Raw genomic sequence first — 5176 nt, forward strand, 5'->3', positions numbered from 1 at the left:
AAAGAGGAGAAACAGAGCTGGCTCTGTTCTGCCGGTTCGGATGGTCATTTACAGGACAGAGGGGACATAATGAGGCACACAAACAAGCTGAAATCTGAAATAGTCTCTTAGGCTATGGAGAGGTTCATCTATGTGGGAAACCCTATATGTATGTATGTATTATAGTCAGACTATAATAATAATATAAGAGAGAACTTCACTGAGTAGCTATTAAGTGAAACTATTCATCAGCCTCATCAAAGGAGGACCTCCTTGTCAAAGTAATAGGGAAGTAGAATTTCTCCTTAAGGCGACGGACAATAACAGGCTGTAATGACGTTAAAAGCATCATCAGGATCCGAATGCTCAGACCACATTGCAGAGCCAGCGGTTGCTAGTTTATCTGCATGTACCAGTGCCCCAGCGCTGCAAGGGTGCAAGGTCTCTGACCCCAGCCTGCAACAGGCCCTTGGCTACATGGAGCAGGTAAAAAAGTAGAATCTTAACCTATATAATAAACTTTCAGAGTAGCATAGGGATGACAGCAGGAAGGTAGGGATTCTTGTGTGTGTGTGTGTGTGTGTGTGTGTGTGTGTGTGTGTGTGAATAATTGAAGGCTACCTGAGATCTCTGGTTATAGCAGCAGTCTGGAGACAGCCCTGCTCTCCTGCTGCTACACAGTGACACTGAATCCCAGTGCCCCCCATACACACACACACACAGGGCAACCTGGGATCTACATAAATGACTACCTAATATAGAGCAGCAGAAGACTGTAGTATTAGGTTAAAACACTGCTTGTATGGCTCATACCTCTAAATGAATTGTATGAATAGCAAACAGGTGAACTACTTTTAAACACACTCTACAGTAAAGCTCCACGTGCCCTACAACAGATGGCTCTTACCTCCGTCTTTTTAAACTTTGCCTTGAGACTCTTCATAATGGATTGATAGCTTCTGTCTCAACAGGAACGCTGCGATGAACAAGGTAAACAAACTTGAGTGTTATTGTATATGTAAGTTACATCTCATTCCGTGTGTCTTACGGAATAAGACCTCAACAGTTGTCCCAGCAACATGGCAACATGTGGGTGTACCAACATTATAGGAATATGAGGAATGTACTAACGCCAGGCCAACATTAACCCTGATACAGCTAACACCTAACTATAAAGAGATCTGCAGAGACATGCAGCCTACCTGTGGAGGACAGTCCTGTTCCAGGTGAGTCTGTCTTCTGTCCCATCAGCAGCTCACAGTAAAACACTGAAGTCACTGCTGCCCGGCGGTCAGCGGGAATGCACCCGCCCCAATCGTAAATCAACCAATCAGCAATGCGCAAAACGCCGGATCAACGTTTGATTGGCGATGATGGATGATATACTTTGTGTGTCGCGTGCAGCACAGCCAGCACATCTTGGAGCTTTTTCACAGACGTGTATCGGCGTGTAGAGCTGATATTTAGTGTTTAACGGGCTGCTGAAAACTGCGGAGTCGCGCTCCGTCATGTCAGACTTGACATTGTGTCGGTGCTCTCCGCCTCAGCCGTACGTCTAACTCACAATTCAACACCAGTGGATTGAGGAAAGTTCCTTATTTTGGCAAATCACTGAAACGGATAAGTGAGTTCAACCAATGGCAACACTGGAAGAACTGAACCCGGAAGCTAACACTTTCCTACTGTAACGAAAGAGAGGTGAGTGGGAAAAGAATTACTTAGGTGCAGGGCTAAATGTTACTCTACTATTTTGGGTGCTTCTTAGTTCATACTTGGTATTAACGCCTCTGGTTTTTATAAATGTTCATCTACATTGTCTGGTTCTTGGTCGCTAATGGATACTAATTAGGCTATTTTTTCATTTCTTCAACTATGAAGTTAAATGAGACCTGCCTCTGTTGTGATTACTAAATCATACATGCAATACACACGAGCCACCGAATGAGGGCAGTAAATGCAAGGCAGAGGAAACTATGGAAATCAATTATTCCTACAGTACAAGTCTGTGAAGCCTCTTTTCCAGCCCCTATAAAGTCAGCCGAAAGCCTCATGATCATGTTGAAATGAAACGCATGGCTTTGAAAGATGACCTTTGTTGTTGTGTGTCAGGTTGCGTGTGAATGTCCACAGAAATTGATGCTCTTCAGCACGTTTGTGTACTTCTCAGATTAATAAATGATGCTTTTCAGCTGAGGAAGAGCAACAACTGAAGGCGTGAAGTTCAGAGAAAAAGTCATATCCATATTTAGCCCCTTTTTAATGAGGGAGTCTTATTAATTCTCTGAAATATTCCGCAGCGCCTTGTTTCTGTTTGATTCAATTAAATTTTTGGCTCCTATGCAATAGTGTTTATTTTGCATGGAAAAACACAATCACTTTATACCTGTCTGTCTGTTTGTCTGTTTGAGATTATCGCTCACTGTGAGGGATCCTGATTTTCCATTTCCTCTCCCCTGTGCTCTCCATGTGTCTTCCTCTTGCTGAGTCTGACAGCTCGCCTGTCTCTCTGTCTCTGATTTTTCCATCTCTTGCTCAGTTTCAATCTCTTCTCCCACGCAGTTCTGGCTCTCACCATGGATGGAAACAAAAATTAAATGTATGCACAATATGTTACTGGGTTGTAGGGAGGGTAAGAGGAGGTGTTAAGACTGAGCGGATTGTGCAGATGAAAAAGGGGGAATGTATAGCTGGGGGGTGGGGGGGGGGGGCAGGAAGATTATTGGTACATTCAAAGATGTGACAAGAGATGAAAATGCAAAGGTAGGAAAGAATGGCAGAGAAAGGGGCAGGGGAGTTCAGAAAGACAGCTGCTGAATCCCTGAAGAACCAGAAGATGGTATTTCTTTAAGATGTTAACTTGTGAGAAGAAGTCCCTGAAACATCTCTATAACAAACAATCTCGTATCAAGATCCTATGTTGTGCCAACAAGATCTGTATCAACTTATTGAATGACTGGATCTCACTCCCAGAAGATAAGACCTTTAGCACAACATATTGATCTTGTTCCCACATGATAATGACTGCTTCTCAATACATATGAATCTTGTTCCCATGAGACTTTGTTGTTCCCACAATCTTGTACTGTTAACTAAAAAACGTTTTGGGGGGGAAAAGTGCAGCAAGAAGGAGACATTGAACAGGTGCCTGGAGAACTTCTTTTCCACAGAACCACATGTGACGGGAGTTTGTAGTGGCTGATGTCAAGAAATTGATCCTGACTTCAAGTTTACGACTCTGCCACTATAACTGATTTAAATTGGACTGCAGGGACCTGCAAGATGTTTGCAATCAAACACCCTGAGTGACTTCAGATCCCCCTCACAAACAGTTTGGGACTTGTTTTTAATGCCCATGACCCTCCTTTAGGTCTGAAGCCAGTGCTTGGTGAACACTGGAGCAGACGGACGAGGCAGGCAGGCAGGCAGAAGGAGGAGGAAGATGTGGAGGTCTTGATGGGAAAGTGTTGATGGTTGTGGTGATAGCGGTGGGGGTGGATTCTAGCTCAATGACCTCATCCACGCTCCCGCCCCTGGGAGAAAGTGAGCTCATGAGTGTCGTAAAGAAAGAGGCATTTACGGTCTTTTAACAGACTTAGATGGCCTTACCCACTGTAGCACACAATCCAATTTAGCAGCTTGGACCTGGGATAATGGGACATCTGTGAGAGGATGAAGCACGTTCAGGGAGAGCAAGAAGGATGAAACAAAAGGAATGAAACGCACACACTCAACAAAGTGCCTTATTTTTCAATCACAGAGGACAGGCCTCAGTGCTTTTGTCATCTTGTTTTTGTGATGAGTGTTTTTTTGTGTGTGTCTACACTTCTGTCTAAACTTCTCTGCTCATGTAGCCTAAAGGATGATGGGATTTTCTTATTCCACCAAACCCTTTTATGAGGAAGCAGACTGTTTTGTTCACCCTTCAGGCTTTTTCTCGTGCTTTTAGGGAAAACTGCAAAATAATTTCAAAAACCTTCAGTGAAGCTAAAACAAGAAAATTCTCCAGTGATGTCATGTGAATAAATAATGCACATCTTTGGAGCACATTCGTGCGAGCTGATGTTTTACCCCCCTCAGTTTCTGTTCATTTGCTCCCCCCCATGCAGTTGTTGGGATTTAGAAAGAGGATGTATGTCTTGTTGCAGGCGCTATGATGTGCAGATATTTCAATGAATGAACGGTCGGCTGACTGCGAAAGGGAATAGCAGGATATTCCGCTGGGAATGAAGCGCCTCCCCTTTAATCGCTCGGTTGAGTTTCTCTCGGAGCTGTAGTCGCTCTCTTCACTCGCACGTTTGCCGTCAGTCGTTAGAGCAACTCCGGCGGATTTCAGTGCTCTTGTTTTTGTTCCAGCTGCTCTTTTTCTTATTTCTTGTCCTTTTGTGGAGTAAAAAGCGCCAGCAGCGGGAGGTTTTTGTCACTTCTCTGTAACCGTTTTATTGTGATCGACATGAAGAAACGCGAAATAAAGCATCCAAAGTGGCCGAAGGACTGAACAGGGTTGGTAAGTGAGCGTGAGCCTTCGCAGCGCAGCGCTCGCTGGTATTTAAATCCAGTGTTGAGTTTAAGTTTAAGAAAAATGAGCTCGTTTTCAGCTTTCCAAATGAATCTGTTTCAAAACTAAACGTATTGTATTTTATGTTTAAATTACAAAATGAAAGCAAATGAGATGTTTACATTTAATACACATTTGATTCCCCAGTGCTTTGATATTCCCCTTCAGTCTTTGTCTTCCAGCCTTTTTTTTTTATCAGCATGTTAACGTCGGACTTTATTACAGGGGTGTGAAATGTAATTGCAGCCTTTGGGCAAAGTCCAGATGCCAGACGTTATTGCTCCCTGCGTAAAACAAAAGGAGTGCGTAAAGCCCAGCTGTTGGTGTAGTTTAATGTCACATGAGTGCATGTAAACCCACACTGATTGTGGGTCTGTGATCAGGAGAAAGTTGTCCATCACAAATATTATAAGAGGACCTGTGGATTAATATTGTTTTTGGAATAGAAAAGAGATTTCATTAATGTCACGATTGTCTTGTCAAGGTCAGAAAAACATACAATTGCACATCACAAATCCAACCCATAGCTCAGAATCTCAGAAATGAGGTCAAGCAATAACCCCCTTGTATGTCCCTATCTGCCCCCTGCAGCCTCCTGCCCTCACTTCTCCACACACCAGCACATTAGGGAGCAGAGCTGCG

This window comes from Enoplosus armatus, chromosome 7, assembly GCF_043641665.1.
Source record: "Enoplosus armatus isolate fEnoArm2 chromosome 7, fEnoArm2.hap1, whole genome shotgun sequence".
In the NCBI taxonomy this organism is placed as follows: domain Eukaryota; kingdom Metazoa; phylum Chordata; class Actinopteri; order Centrarchiformes; family Enoplosidae; genus Enoplosus; species Enoplosus armatus.